Source organism: Photinus pyralis, unplaced genomic scaffold (assembly GCF_008802855.1).
Source record: "Photinus pyralis isolate 1611_PpyrPB1 unplaced genomic scaffold, Ppyr1.3 Ppyr1.4_LG2, whole genome shotgun sequence".
Lineage (NCBI taxonomy): Eukaryota > Metazoa > Arthropoda > Insecta > Coleoptera > Lampyridae > Photinus > Photinus pyralis.
Genome location: NW_022170403.1, coordinates 9,207,176 through 9,223,900, shown reverse-complemented (window position 1 = coordinate 9,223,900; position 16,725 = coordinate 9,207,176). Strand labels below are relative to the sequence as shown.

The following is a 16,725-nucleotide window of genomic DNA, read 5'->3' as shown; positions in this document are numbered from 1 at the left end:
TGATTTTTAAAAAGGCGTCGGTAAGTATTTTTATTTCATACTATCTAGTAATCACCGCTTTCCCAGACTGATTTGAGTCTGGTAAATCGTATTTTACCAGACTGAAAATTTTTACCAGACTGGAAATTTTGCCTAGCAACCGCAACTGACAGCCATCTAAACGTATGCATTGATATTTGTCAAACTACTGTCAGATCAAACAAATCAAGTAATCGACTTTTGCTTTTATTTTATGTGTACCTACAACATTCTAATCCAAATGGCATTTTAATAGAAATAGAGCAGTATGAAATAAAATGTTTTACATTATTTGTATGTCAAATCATCTTACGTTACTCGTTTCGAAATTTCTGCCTCAGCTACGCTTCGGCAGTAAACATCTCACTCGTTAACGTAAACCTTGATTTACCATACTCATATGTAAATAACTATTGCTGTTCTGTTTTTAGATCGGTAAGTAATTTTGGCGTCGTCGTAATCATAGCAACTGGTAAATTCTACGTACTGTCATGGAAACACCTATGGTAAATAGTCAGAAATGACCGATCGCGCAAAAACGTACCTTAAGGCTACATGACCTCTCCTTAACGTAAAATTTCTTCCGTACAGGTATTATTTGTAGAAGTGCTTGATGAATTTTACAGCGGCCAATCCCAATAGTCGGATAACATAGTATGGGCGCAGTTGTTAAACGCCTTAGTGCATATTTATATTGGTTGGATAATTTTAATTTCGATCGCGCAAAAAATGTTATAAGCACGTCGAACGTTAAGGGTTACCGTTCTCAGACAATAATTGGAGTCGTCGCTTCGCTCCTCCTCCAAACAATTGTCTTCGAACGGTAAAAATCCCTTACCGTTCTCCATACTTAATATACTATTTCGCTGTCGCCGGAGAGCAAAATGGATCGAAAGTATATAAGAACATCAAACATAGAGCATAGGGATTGTACCTCGGATTGTACGCATTCGGGTAGGGCAGAAGTAGAGATGGCACCGGTGCGTAGAATGACGTTGGTGGACGATTCTTGTCAACCAGCCGTGTTGGCATCTGGATAAGAAACGGGCCCGGATTAGAAACCAATTGTTGAGTGGAAAAAATAGGCGGCGAATTTTGGCTGCAAGCCTGGTGAAAACTTGCCGGGTGAAGATTATCTCAACGACCTTAGACGAAAACTGTGAAATTGTGAAATAGACCCCGGTCTTCAGAGTGCCAGTGATAGGATGAAACAAAGTTACAATGTGCGAGCTCGAGAACACTTTTATCGCTAAAATACAAAATGGCGCTTAATTAAACGGTTTTAAACAATTTATAAATGAATAATGCTATTATTGTTACAGAGGATACCTCTAATAAAATAATAGCTAATGCCAAGTTGGTTTCTCAAAAGTTCAGTGATACCAGGGCAACAGCACAAGACGCTACTGTGCTAGTCTAATAAGACAAGATTATAGTTGTAGAAGGATGTTTGAAGACCCAAACGATTCAGTGGAGTTGAAGGAACTAGGTTCGTTTTAAAGTTACTACAATATCGTCTAAAGGTGATGCTAGTGGACAACATAGCATCTCTCGACAATTTAATGAGGAAGGACAATGAAAGTAGTATTAACTGTATAAAGTTATACAGAATTTAATTTTCTTACAGACAAAAACCAACATGGTAATACTATATTAACAGATCCGAAATAAGGAATAAAATCCGTTATAACACCACACCTATAGCAGGATATTAATAAAAGCTCCTGTGCGCTTAAATTACATTACTTATATGCGGTTAGTCAATTTCATTTATAAATTAAGTAAAGAAACAAAACCGTAACGAACGATATAAAGTTTGATTAATCCTAAAAGGAAAGTCTAAAAAATATTAAAATTAAATTTTCTCCGTAACACGGATTCAGTATTAAAATTCTTTCATCTCCTGGTAATGCAGTAAAAATTCTGAGTTTCGCTTCAGTAGGCAACGGAAGCATTTAAAACTCTTAATAATTTCCGGTCACTTCATCTGTTCTTAGAAAAACGCCTTAAAAGTGTGCGTCTTGACGGTTATAATTATTTTTGTCATCTCCAACTTTTCTAAATTTAGATTACAGCTAATTTGTTAGAATGTGAAGAAAATTTTAAAATATTCGAGGTGCATTCGCAGCCACACAACACAAGTTGTATATCACCATATTATGCATGATGAAAGCGAATTTTTGGTAATGCAGATCAGTATTCTATTAGCAAAGTTTAAAATTATCTCACAAGTAATCTAACTCAAAATAGACTAGAGCCTGCACATCTAGATACACTATAACACAAAGCTTTTAGTGAAAATTTAAAGTCTCTAGCAATTGTAATTGCTGAGATCTCAGCCGGACAGCCAGCCAGCCAGCCAGAACGAACATAATAGCGTATTTTTTTCCAAAAATGCGGTAAAAAGAAGGAAAAAGTTGTACATTTGGCGATACCTATACGCTTAAATCCCAAGCTGCAACCACCGTTCTTCCATATAAAATATAGTGACCCAAGAAAGAATAACAGTCTAAAGTTTAAACAGAATTGATTTCCTTTAGGAGCATCGGGCAAGTCCATATTTAGTTTTATTTTTCATTTGCCTATTATATGTCAATTATATCTGTCATATGAGATATATAAAGCAGTCTATGACGACCGAGGGCATAATGAGAGGGCATAATGAGATGACAATCCATTATGCCCTCTCATTATGCCCTCAAACTGCCTGTCAAATATATTGACGGAGTTATGTAATAAAAAAAGATGCTACTTGATTCGTATGAAGCACTAACAATAATCATTACATTGTATATTGGAAATGCATTATTTGGAACGATGAAAAATAAAATGTTGTATGCACCTCAGGCATTACTCGATATTTAACCCTCGGGCGACTTACAATCCCTCGAGCCAGAGGCCCTCGGGCTCTGTCGCCCTCGGCATAAATATCGCCTTAATGCCCTTGATACATAAATAACTATTATGTATCTACAATCGGTTATTGCTGAAAACTGTGGAATCGTAATTACGCGTGCAAATATTTCTGATTTCGAAGTAAAAATCCCCGTACCTACTTAACTATTCAATACGGAAATTTACCTACTCGTATTTATGCAGTGCGAGTAGTATTTAGTAAATTATAATTAATACAAATTTCATCCAAACGTTATAATTCAAATTCATGGAACAATTAAAAGTTTCATTACGTAGCAAGCGTATTCAAACAAATTCAAAATGTTTCATTCATTCCCTATTCTCCGTTGTAGAAATATTTATTTTACTGATCCTGGCAGAAATAAAAAGTCCAGTATATACGCAATTTAGTTCCTATTGTTACATTTTTAAATCAATGACAGCGTAATTGGCGTACACTAAATATGAATAGTTGTTTCATTCATCTCCTTTTCTTTGTTGTAGAAAGATATACCAATTTTTATGCGAGTCTGTTATGTGGCATTTAAGACTTTGCAATTTCACGCAAAGCGATCTCAAACTTTTTAGACAATGGCGTTAAGAACAATCCATCGATTAATTCGGGGAGCACGGAGAGTGCTTTTTTGCACGAGGAACATCCATTTGGCTCCAAAGTCCCCTCGAGTGTGTAGGGTTCGTAAATATCTATAGCTTTAATATAATTGTACTAACTCAAAGCCGACAAAGGAAACACAGCCCTCTGCAATGTATCCGTGAGATAGCGGTGGCTATGAACCATGGTGTATGTCTATTATACTGTACACCATGCTATGAACCTAGCTAATGAACTGTATTTAGATTGAAATCGGTTTTGAGAACGGATGCTCGTACGCACTTAGACCTCACATTTGACCCTCTTGTACTAGCCCCCTGTGAAAACAGTTGTCCAGCTCTACAATTTCTCAATGAGCGTGTCCCATGGGCCACGATCCCTTCCAGTTGGAATGAAAGATCTCTTCGGTCTGCTTGCACTGGGTCTGTATGTCCTAGACGGTGTTCGAAGGGCAAACTTAGGATTTAAAATCATACGTTCATTTTATTTTATTTTGCCTTTATTTTTGAGTGGGCGGGGTTTCAGCCAAGGCTGCTCTACCAACCCAACCCACTATAGTGTATATCTTAAAACTGTTCCCCCAGTTTTTGCCGCTTTTCTTAAAATTTTTTTATGGGAATAACAGTCCAAAAAATTTTCCCATTTTTTATTATAAAACAGGCTATGTTTACTCCAAATTTCAAACCCCTACGACTATTTTTCGCAAAAATAAGAATAAAAATCGAAAAAAAAAATTTCTGGTTTTTCTAGGAAAATTGGAGGTTATGTGTAAATAGCGCAGATACAAAAGTTGTTCATTTTTATATTGAACATTTTCGCCTAAAATTAATAGTTTTGCCACAAATTCCAAAATACCAGTTTCCACCCCTTATGACTTTCCCTTTTTTTGTTGGCTATAATGGGTGTTAACAGTGCTCAAAGATTTGGGAGCTGAGTCGTGGATCTTGTACTGAGTGTTGTTTGAAGGGGGCGCCAACCTGTCTTAAACCAACTTGCCCAATGACAGGTAATCGGACAAGCTCATAACGTAATGCAAAAATCGATCCTATTATTAATTTATTTAAACAGGTAATTGACTCGGTAGGTAAGTATAACTTGACGATGATATCGATAACGTAATTTTTGTGTTTCAGATGAATGATCATTCAACGGACTTCAATATTGGACTGATAACTCTAAATAACAATTGACAATTTAAGGACAGCACAACATTATCAATTAATTCTAGGATGGACAATTAATAATAGACAAATATGCTTAATTTAAACAAATAAACTTGACATCTCCTTTCAAATTTTGTTATCTCAAACCTCAGAGCATTGTGTGAAGGTATCAAAGCACGTACATACAGGTGGACGGTGGGATGGCGGCTTATCACCATAGCATTAAAATCTTATCATCAGGAACAGCGCTTGGTATTCCGCAGTTACTTGTGCAGGTAATAAATTTGCGTCCCACGTGACGTCAGGGGCGGCTACTATATATTCTTTCCAATTTCCAGTACTTAGGGGTAAGAGCCCTAAAAGGTAACGCGTACGCTAATATGACGAATATTCCGAATTAATAACTTACTTAAGGTGACAAACGCGAGGACAAACGGCTCTTGAAAGAATTTTAGACAACCATTGAAATGTAGATTAAGTTATTGCCTAATTAGGTTTGTACCGGAATAATTGCACGTAGTATAGGTAGGTAACCAAAATCCTAAAATTATTTACTGTCAATAAATTAATTTTACATTCAGTAACTCACGCGTTATTTTCGCTACCTAGCCCCACTGACTTAAATAAGTCTCGAATCACAACGTTAATTATTATGTCCGTGGGAACGTTTCTTTTCTACGACCGCCATTCGCCTTTTTCTTGGTCCCGCTCAAAAATCCCTCTTATCATAAGTTGTGTATACATGCATGCGCTCTTACATCAGACATAGTGTCCTCTATCGTTCCCGCCTCATTTAAAAAGAATAAATTGTTCATAAACATAATCCACAATTAACCGAAAGTTGTGTATACATGCAACATCAGACATAGTGTCCTCTATCGGTTACACTATTTAACCGTTCCCGCCTCATTTAAAAAGAATAAATTGTTCATAAACATAATCCACAATTTCTGCAAATTTAGAACGCTACACCCTTTTAACCCCCGTGATTTCACCCGCGGAAAAATTCAGCTGTTTTCATTATTTTTTCCCAATTTCTATTCATTTCACCAGCATGAAACACCCGGTTTGAACCGGTAACTAATTTTAGCATTGGAAATGCTTATGTTTTGTATGGGTATGAATTTACCAGGTTTGCCGAGTAGAAAAGAAGACAATTGGTGTCGGCGTCTAGTGTTGATTGTACCGTACTCGACTGCAATCGGTAGATTCAGGAAAAGTCGCGGACACTGTCGATACGGTACTTACTTAACAGCGCGCAGGGGTTTTGTTAATTCGAATTTAAAATTCTTGCACATCGCCCGTGATAGTACTACAAGCATGTACGCCACTTATTATTCAGAAAGTGTATGTTCGCGACACGAGCGAGTGGAGCAAGATTATTCCGTGTGAGTAAGGGTTATTTATGGCTTTATAGGTTATACAGTTATCATTTCCAATGTCTCCGATGGTTGCAAGGATTGCGAAATCTGTGTATTTTATTGTAAGAAAATAATATTATATAGCCTGGACTATAAAACAAGGTAGCGCTCGCATAAATACACGTTTTAAAGCTCTATATCTCACTTAATGTTTGTCGTACAGAAAATTCCCGGTGAGGAAAATGATAGCAATTAAAAATGCTACAATTGGATGCTGTAGCAATTTTTACGTATCTCCAGTTGTTTTGTAGTTATTTTGAAGAGGACATTTTTCACAAAATTGCAAAAATTCGTTATTCAGATTTAGCTTCAATGATTTCAAAATTAAGTCGTCTAACCTGGTCACACTTCTAAAATGTAGCAATTTTTTATTACATCAAAGAAAACTAGAAAAGAGGAAGGACTAATTTTAATTAGGATCACTTTAAAATATGAACCTCACTATATCAGTTGTTCAGCATCAATATGAAACCCAATATGCCCCATGGACACTAAAACCAGCCAATTTTAATCTACAACTGGCCCAATACGATAAAGAAAAAACCTCAAATACCATAATACAAAATGATTTCCTACAACTAAAACATGTACGGTTTTGGTCAGAAGTAATGTTCCTCGATTATCTCAAGTGTAGCACATAATTAATATACCGGATCTCCTGTGAGATTTGAGCTTCTTTTCAACATGAGGAAAATGCCTAAGATTGAAATGAAATTGAACTAAATCACGGAGAAACTGACACATTGGTACTTTTTCTACAGTTGCAGTTTCTAAGGGAGGACATTACTTCTGACCACGACTGTACATATACATGAACCACAAATTTATCTACACAGACGGATCAAAGCGAAACTCTCAAACTGGCGCAGCACTAGTAATGGATTCATCAAACCAACAATTCCACCTTCCCAACTTTACATCAACATATCCAGCAGAAGCATTTTGTGTCATGAAAGCGGTACAGTCCATAAATCAAGCAACTAAAAATAACTATGTAATATGTACAGTGTCCCTAAGTACCATTCTAAGCATTAAATCCACATATCCCACTAATCCCATCATTCAGAAAATACAGGAGAGTATCCATAAATCACTCACACAATCCAACCATCCTTTGGGTACCATCTCATTCCGGCATTAGAGGGAATGAAGAGGCAGACACCTTGGCAAAAGAAGGAGCAACTCTAACCGACATACTTCACCTCCCTATACCATCCAGCGATCTCGTTAATACAGTCAAACAAAAAATGAAAGAAAAACTACAATACCAATGGAGTCAAACTACCAATAATCAGTTAAGGAAAATAAAACCAAGCTTAAAACCATGGAAAATGAATGGCGCCAGAAGAGAAAGAGTAGCGGCCACAAGGCTTAAGGATCGGTCATACCCTCTTGACACACGACTTCATCTTCCAAAAAATTGAGTCAACGCAATGCACCACATGTGATACTCGACTTACCATTGAACACATACTGACTGAATGTAGAAGCTTCGACCAACAACGTATAACATGCAAACTACCGCCTACCCGCACGGAATGTCTAGGAAACGACAACATACATAAAGCCCTAACCTACCTGAAAACCATCAACTTGTTCGGCAGACTGTGAGCAACACTTCATGTACCTACCAATGTGAATTATGTTTAACTATCATTTACATCATTACCTCTACTGTACTCACCATCATGCACAATGTTCATAATGTTATCTTTCTTACCACATCATATTGCATAAACTAGTGTACCCATGTATTGTACTTACCAAGCCGGAGCACCAATAATCTAAGTAATTGAGGGGCTCCTAAATATATGAAAAAGAAAAAATATAGTTATTTATGGTATAAGTGTGTTATATTACAAATAAGTCACGCGAGAAAAAAGTAAGCCCACGAGGCCGTCAGGCCGAGTGGGGTTATTTTCTCAAGTGACTTATTTGTAATTAACACACGTGCACCATACAAAACTTTATCCAACACCTCCTCAAGCTGGTTTAAAACGTGGAAATCTTAAAAACTGCGTGTTCCGCGAAAAGCTAGAGTGCATGGAATACAAAAGCAATAATTCGTTGCTATGGGGAATAATAAACAACAAAAAATTTAGTCAGAAAATTTATATGGATTTACTTATGGTTCCTGTACTTTATCTTGCTAGTGAGTTATTTTACGTCCATAACTCATTAGTGGGTTATATTATACCTTACTCGTTTAATTTCGTCATGATAATGACTGGATAACATAGAGGTGTTGGATAAAAAAAATTATCTGCATACTGGACTATCACAATTATACGATAATACGATACGATAATAAATTAAAAATATAGTGACATTGACTGGTGCTAAATTTTGGTATAATTAGATACCATAGCTTTCTTTCACTTATCTACAAAAACGACGTTTGAACTGGCAAAGGTCTTAATTTACATTATATTTCCTAATCCGTATTATGTTTTATTACATAAACCAACAAAACGCCTTAATTTATACAGATGAATAATTAAGCGTAAAACAATTAAGTTTGCGGAAATGCATAGAAGAATTTTTGTAGGCAGTATGAATAACTAGTGTTTACTTTGTTTTTTCGCATTACACAACTTTCGTGTCGTATTTTTAAACTGTTACGTTTCATGTTGTCACGAACGATATTCAGATTAGTATTGTTTTAATTGTACCGGAAAGCATGGAACATTTCTATGTAAACTCAGGGTTTTGTATAATTCTGATTAAGCCGAATTTAAATATCACGCTAAAATAAATGACGACATGTAACATTATTGTTAAGTAAGGGTAAGTAACTTCATTAGTACTTTTCATATGTAAATAAATCTTATACTTGTAGTTTAAGAAGGTGCATAGTATGTAAACTTTGGCTGTCGTATTTCAGTATCTTTGCCCAAATGAAATTCAACTGAGACTGTGTAGGAAGCTAAGGATTCTGATGTAGTTGAGAAAATGAGTTTTAGTAGATTGGAGGACATTCCTTTACATCGTCAGTATGGAAAGTGCGTATTTGGGCGCTCTGCTATTTTGTAATACTAATACTAAACTAAAACTTCCACTGTTTAGAGGGTCTACACTACTTAGCACACATCTCGATAAAATTCGCGATTTAGACCAAGAGATGACGACAGATTTTGTACTATGACTATGATTAGTAAACGCCTGTCACCGCAATGTTCTTTTTACATAGGTTAGAACTAGCGTATAAACGCATATCATACGTCTGTTGAACGGCCCAATCTATTTTTACCAGAGACTTGCTATAACTAGACTGCGCTTAACGTATCTAAGGTGTTGTCGACACAGTATGCAACACACAATGCACCGCGGGGCAAAAATCGCTGAGATGATATGCTGTTGATTTTAGATGTTCCGTTCATTAATCATTCTCGTGATTAGCTCGAATTAGTGAACAGATAAATTTCTGTTGAGAATAAACCAATAAACTTAGGTTAACTTGTGCCTATCAACATGTACTATGTCGATAAATTTTTAAATAATATAAAAGTTTATAGGGGCCAATGGATCAGAGCCATTCGAAGAGAAAAATTTACTCCCACCATAGTGCATTTGCGGGGAATGAAGCCGATTTTAGAAAGGTACCTACGAAGGTGTTAAACAATAATGCAATACCGAGCGTTTTCGACTTTCCCATTCACTTAAAATAACGTAGAACTATTATTAGACATCCTTTACCAGCAAGACAACGGCAATACCTATTTGCCTATTAGGTATAGACGTAACTAAGTACTTACTGGTACTAAGTATATTTCAGGTTTTGTTACAAGAAAAATAGCTAAGTCTGTGAAATGTTCCATATGTACAGATGCGATATTCGCATCAGAGAGTCATTCAAAGCTTTTAACTAGAAAAAATCGTGGAGGATTGTTGCACGTATCAAGCGATGCATTAAAAATTTGCCAAATTGCTGAAAATGTGTTCAGGTTTTTCATTCAATCCACACCACACCGCGTTGTAAACAAAATGGTTATCAGCAGTCTAAGAAAAATAAATAACAGTTACAGCCCATTTGGGTTTTTGGATAACCATATATTGAATCAAAATCCGCTAAATAATCATATCTTACTACTTACATCTTTAGTTTTAAGAGTATATTTTCCCATACGTGTTCACCACCAAAATACACATATAAATCAAATTAGGACTAGAGTAAGGCAGTTATATACCAATTTAGTTCAAATAAAATACCAATAAATTCGATTAAAAGAGTTAACAGCTATATGTTATCTTTTTTTGCTATTGCTATTAAAATTTAGAATAAACATGGCTAAAGCAAGCTGCAGAACGTACGTCTGCCCCGCGATGAACAGTTGGTTGCCTATCCTATCTTGACAACAGGCGTTTATAGTAAAATCTACGTTACGCGCGGTCTAGTTATAACAAGTCTCTGATTTTTACGTATTTTTTCAAATTTTGACAACACAACAAAAAAAGTTTATCAATAATCGTATGCCATTAACACATTTAATATTAATACATTTGATATTTCATATTGACAGTCTATGCCAATCCTCGTGCCAATCAACAATTTTTGAAAAATAATAATAATAAACTTACAACGAAAAGCGTCTGTCAATGTGCTAGCGCCCCATTATCTCCAATATTATTTAAAAAGAGCGACATGCTCACGGCTAAGTACCTATAACCATCGGGTCAATTTTTCCTCCAATTTAAAAACCATTACTTTGTCATTATTTACACGTTTGAAGAAAAAATACCATAGGAATATAAATTATGCTCTTATGGATTGCAAAATATAACATTTTTAAAGTTAGTAACATGCCATATATCATTTTCAGTGTAATGGATAACTAAATTATTATCACAATTAATTAAGGAACTTAATTTTATCGAGTACTATTGCACTCTCCGATGTACGCTTTCTAATATTCGTTCTAGCTTTGCAAGTGTTACCTCTTGCTAGATCGTTAAGATGGAAAACAGAAAAACTTAATTGGTTAACTCCTTCAGAAGGAAGTGGTGGTCTCTAACAACATTCGCGTTTCAATCTCGATCATAACTTACCGAAATGGCAAAGATACAGAGTAGGTGTTAATGTTCACAAATTACCTAAATGTAATCACACATAACCCTGAAGGGGCAAAATTAAGACGCTAAAGAGTTACGGAAGTTGTCCCTTATGAGGATCGATCCTTGATATTAAATCTCGTTCATGACCCAGTGACCCATTTCACAGCAAAATTACCGCTTATTGTCAACAGGTGGAAAGAAGAATCAAGGGCGTCGGCATTCGCAGGCAACAGTGAATTTAACCCAAGGTTACAAACTCGTACATCGAACAAGAATCATAGGTACTGTAAAACGTATCCGGAAGTTAAACTGGTACTTAAACCCTAAAAAAATATCAAGTAACCACCCTTCTATGATGAGATAAAATTTACCAACAATAAATTGTCGATGGAAATTGCAGTACAAAAAATAACAGTCGAAACATAAAGAAGGTACACTCTAAAACAACTAAATGCAAATGGCGGTACTTACGATAAAAAGGAAAGAACGGAAATGTATATCCTACTAGGAGCACAGGCTAATCTCGTCCACTATAATTACTTCGGAATTCCCAAATTATGAATCCAATCGCCAGAGGTCAATATGTTCGGAAGATGGCAATTAGAATTCCATGCGTTCTACGTTACGCTTTCAGCGCTGGAAATTGGCGCGACAAAATTGCGTGGTTAACTTCTATCAGTAGGTGGAGCCATCTATCAAATCGCCTTAAATATTACGTGCGCTTTCGACAAGTAATAAACAATAAATGATAATAATGCTTCGTAATGGAGAAAACAATTTTTTTTCTTTCCAAAATTTCCTAATCAAAAACGAATGTTGGCAAGTAAATATCTTGATTATTGGGATTCTAACAAAAGATTAGCACTTCGGTTAGTTCAATTTAACAAACATATTTTAGTTAACATTAACTTTTTAAATAATTTTAAACAAAATAATCAAATTCAAGGGATTTGGTACTCTTGTTTGAATTAACCAAAAACGGATGAGTTGTGATTTAAATTTAGCAAGAACGTTTGACAATTATTGCGACCCCTTATAATTGTATACGCTGTCTTAAGTATAAAATAATCAATACATGACTTATAGTATAGGTAAACATTGTCAACATGTGACTTGTTGATCATGTAATTGAACTGTTAAGTCGCTAAATTATAATTATACCGAATTACACTTAAAACAGCATGTTTGGTGGATATATGTATAGATAGAAGCTACGTTTGCAATGCAAACCAACTAACGCACAAATACTTTTGAGATGCAATCAATCGGAATAAAAATAGTTGCTGTTAAGAAATTATGTAGGGCACAGTAACTCTAACATTTTTTATTTCGTTATAAACCCAAACATTAATTTAATAAGTTGTACAAGTTTCCCTATCGATTCAATACCGGGTTTCCTCAACTGCAAACTTTCCTGAAGTTGTGGCCAGAAACCTTGTTTTTGTGATTGTCGGCAGCTAACTTCATGATGCTCTAATTGAAAAGGCAAACTTAATCCAGCTAAAGTGCCAAACACATTTTTTATTAATGTTTCATAACTTATTGCCTTTATCGGAAAACAAAAAAGGCGTCGAAATTCTATATGGAGTGACTAAAGGTGACGAAACGTATCCAATCGACCAAAGAAACGAACTAGCACTGAAATTGTGTTTCTAATTTCATGGATGCGGTAATTCCTTTGACATACAATGGAAAAATTGCTGATGTACACTCTTCCAGTTTTAGCGATATTGACTTTTTGTATAAGATACTTACAGTTCTTAGGCAAATAGTTTTTCAATTGGGCTGTACTTTCTGTCTACTGTATGAGTACAGAAATTATGCATGCGTGGTATGGTACCGTCTTGCAAGGACGTTGAAATTAAACTTTTATAACTGTTAAGGGCGTTAATTTATATAACTGATACTAATCTCGACTTTAATTAAAAAACTTTTATCCAAAACGTATAAATGTTCTACATTACTTCGTTTGAAACTCGCATTTTAAAACTATATTACCTAATTATCAATAACAAGGGTTGAATATAAACTAAAAGGGTATAAGCTCGCCGACGCCAACACATTTTTGCTATTGGCGCCATATGCTAGGTCAAACGTAAAACAACCTCCCAAAGCTACTGCTTATTGATTTAATCGCAGAAATGTGTCTTACCCCAATATTTCCTCCCTATTTCTGCTTGGTGATATATTTTCCTTGTTAATTTGTCTTTGTAGTCATTTCTGAGATGGGAGATATAGCGGAATTCCACATTCTAAAGTCTTCCTTAACGCTGGGATTTTATTTTCTCCTTTATTTGAAAATAAAATCCAATTTGACGGATTTTAGAATTTTGTGTTATCGTGACATATCTTCGTGTCGTGATCTCAAATTATTTGTTCTCCGACCGACTGAATAAGACCCTTATCACATTTCTTTAAAAAAAGTAGGCATTTAAGTCAGTGGTGTGACCCTCATTTAGGTATGCTGCTATTTGTAAACAATGTCTTTGGATACCTAAGGAAGTCTCGTGAAAGACAAGTATCCATTTTTTTTACTTATGAAAAAGTATAGGGGAGATGAAAAGTCAGTCAGTAGTTGTCTCAAATACGAGTATCTATAATTTGCGGTAGGTTACCTCTATGTTGACATGAAGAACTGAGATTTTCATATTTACAGGGGCTAAGAATAGTTTTCGTTAAATACCATGGCTGTCACAATAAGTACGAAATCATATAGGTAAGGAGCAAACGTATATTGGCTTCTAACTAGGAATCCGGACCGGACCGAAAAAGAACCGAAAACCGGACCGAAACCGGTATTTTTTTCAGGACCGAAAACCGAGCAGAAACCGTTATTCGCTTATTTCTTCAGAAATGGAAACTTATTGAGAACCGAAACCCACCAAAATGCGAATTGCAGGGAATGGAACGTGGGAAGTGGGTACCGACAAAGGGAATATGGTAGCCCCCGACGAGATCTTATTCAATCCAATTTTCGCGTCAAAAATTCGCACGTGACGTAATACGCAGTAGAAAGCGGGTTTGAGAAAGGTAATGAGCATCTGCCTGTGCCGTCCCTGGTGCCGTCTATACTTGAGTATGGCTCATCGATGTATATCGTAATAATTAGTTTACTGTTCACTTTGTCTCGTACAGTCTGACACATACTACAGTTTGTTAGAAAAGGATGGCAATTCACAATTTGAGTCTGCTGTGCAATTCTTATTGTCGGTCCAAAACGTACGTCTTGCATTAATTTTTCGTCTGTCATTTGACATTTCACGTGCACCTGATTATTCCCTATGTTTACTTTTTTATGATAAATACATCAAGAGACGGTTTTTTCAAAAAAAACTTCTGAGCATTTGTGGATAATTGGTGCGGTAAATTGTAACAAATTTATGCAATTGTTGTGAAATTAAAAATGGGTTTGTTTGCTTAAAATATTGTCATTTTTACTCACGCATATCACTACACTGTTTTTCCTGTAAACTCATTTCTCATATCCATTTCGAAACCTTGTTTGAGTTAAAGATTATTATTGCTTATGTATTAGACTGACTCACAGCAGCAGTTCAGTTTATGATATGAAAATTCGTAATTTTTGTTTATTTATTTTGATAACCTTATTTTTAGCGCATTTTCCAACGAAGTTGGGTGCGCCATTTTCTTTGTCCGTTCGTCTGTCCGAGGCCTTAACTATTCCTACAGTTTTTAAGATATTTAATTCGTTTTCTTTTTCCATTCGGTAGTATACAGCTCTGGCACCTGAGCCAAGGAAAATCTTGACGCAGGCTGCGCAATGTGAACTTTCTTATTTATTAATATATTTTGTTGAAATTTTAACCTCAGATACTTATAGTAAATGCAAGCATATCGCATACAGCAATAATCTGATGTGCGCATGCGCAGACTGCGCAATGCCAACTGTCTCATTTATCGAGATATCTGTTTGAAATTTTAATCACAGATGCTAATTCCAGGGCTAATTCTGTTAAAGGCAAACATATCTGATATTGCAAACATTAGATGTGCCCATGCGCAGTCAGTGCCAACTTCCTTATTTATCAAGATATTTCTTGGAAATTTTAACCATAGATGCTTCTATTAAATAAAAACGTATCACAGGTAGTTAAAGTTGAAAACTACAAATGTCATTATCAAAGGTAAACACATATCACAGAGTAAAAATCAAATGCGCGCATGGGCAGACTCCAAAATGCCAATTTTTTTACTTATGGAGATTTTTCTCTAAAGTTTAACCATAGCAGCGTTTAGTAAAAACAAATATCGCATACCTATAGCATAAATTAAATGTGCTCATGAGTCATGTGCGAACTGTGCGACGTGATTTTTTTTATTTATGGAGATATTTCTTTGAAATTTTAACCATATATTCCTCTAGTAAAGAAAATCATAGCGCACATACTCGGAGCTGGACATTAGGGCGCCGCCAAAAGGGCGCGAGACATAAGGGCGCGCGGACAAATGGACGCGGGACATAAGGGCGCGAGGGCATATGGGCGCGAAACAGGGTATTGTCTAAAAAAGTAGATTGTAGTTCGTCTGTGTTGATATTTTATAGTACCAGTCATAGGGCGAGCTAGATACCAAAAATATATAATGTGCAATGCGAAAAGTCACACCTTTTATATCACTTTTACTTCTAGTATAGGAGTTGAACGAGACGGTTATGCTTTTACCCAATCGCTCGATTTTTTCACGATGAAATTTTGCAGATAGATTCATATCACCAAAAAAAATAAACACTGCCCTTTTGAGATTTCCGTTAATTATGCGCCGAATTGCACGAATTTCAAAATATGCATAGCCGACACCATACGATAGGCAATGCGAAAATTTGGGTTTGAAAGATTCAAAACTCACAAAGTTGATGATTATTTCTCCGAAACGAAAGGTTGTATCATTGAATAAAAACCATATTCAATGATTGTATTAAAATCGCTCAAAGCTGTCTTTAGAACTCGAGAAGTGGCAATAAGAAAGTGTTTTTTTTTGTATCGGTTTAGTAATCATCACAAAAAATAAAAACAAAATCGACAAACTTTTTCTGGCACATTTTCGGATGTAATCAAAATGTTTCTTTAAAGAATGATAATTTGAATTTCGTGCAATTCGGTTCACAACTAACGAAAATGTCAAAAGGGCCTTGCTTATTTATTGGCTGATATCGCCAATTCACAAAATCCGGTCCTCAAATTTGGCAAAGAATCCGTCTGCAAAAGTTCATCATAATTGGTTCAGCCGTTCCCTTTTAATGGTTGGACGTGAAAATTTAGCGAGCGAGCGAAAGGCAAAAGCATAACAGTCTCGTTTAAACAACTCGACGCTAAAAACATAGAAGTGGAAGTAACAGTGATGCATATAAAAGGTGTGACTCAACGTTTGGCATAGTGTATTATATGGTTTTGGTATCTCGAACGCCCTAATTACAATGTATTTTTTAGAGAATATTCTATCCCGTGCCCATATGTCGTCGCGCCCTTATTTCCCGCGCCCATTTGTTCCGTGCTCTTTTGTCCTCGCGCGCATATGTCCACGGGCCCTTGTGTCTCGCGCCCTT

General features: G+C 35.8%; 2 long non-coding RNA genes across 2 annotated transcripts; one reads left to right on the top strand and one right to left on the bottom strand.

Annotated features, from left to right (window-relative positions):
• Window positions 1-4,925: 4,925 nt before the first annotated feature.
• On the bottom strand, window positions 4,926-5,447 carry LOC116164789. The gene is made up of 3 exons (XR_004143994.1): window positions 5,279-5,447; window positions 5,099-5,230; window positions 4,926-5,045 (listed from the first exon to the last, which is right to left on the bottom strand). It is a non-coding gene; the product is annotated as an uncharacterized LOC116164789 (long non-coding RNA).
• Window positions 5,448-8,761: 3,314 nt separating this feature from the next.
• Window positions 8,762-9,352, top strand: LOC116162628. Its single transcript, XR_004143569.1, has 3 exons — window positions 8,762-8,897; window positions 8,950-9,112; window positions 9,177-9,352. It is a non-coding gene; the product is annotated as an uncharacterized LOC116162628 (long non-coding RNA).
• Window positions 9,353-16,725: the final 7,373 nt, after the last annotated feature.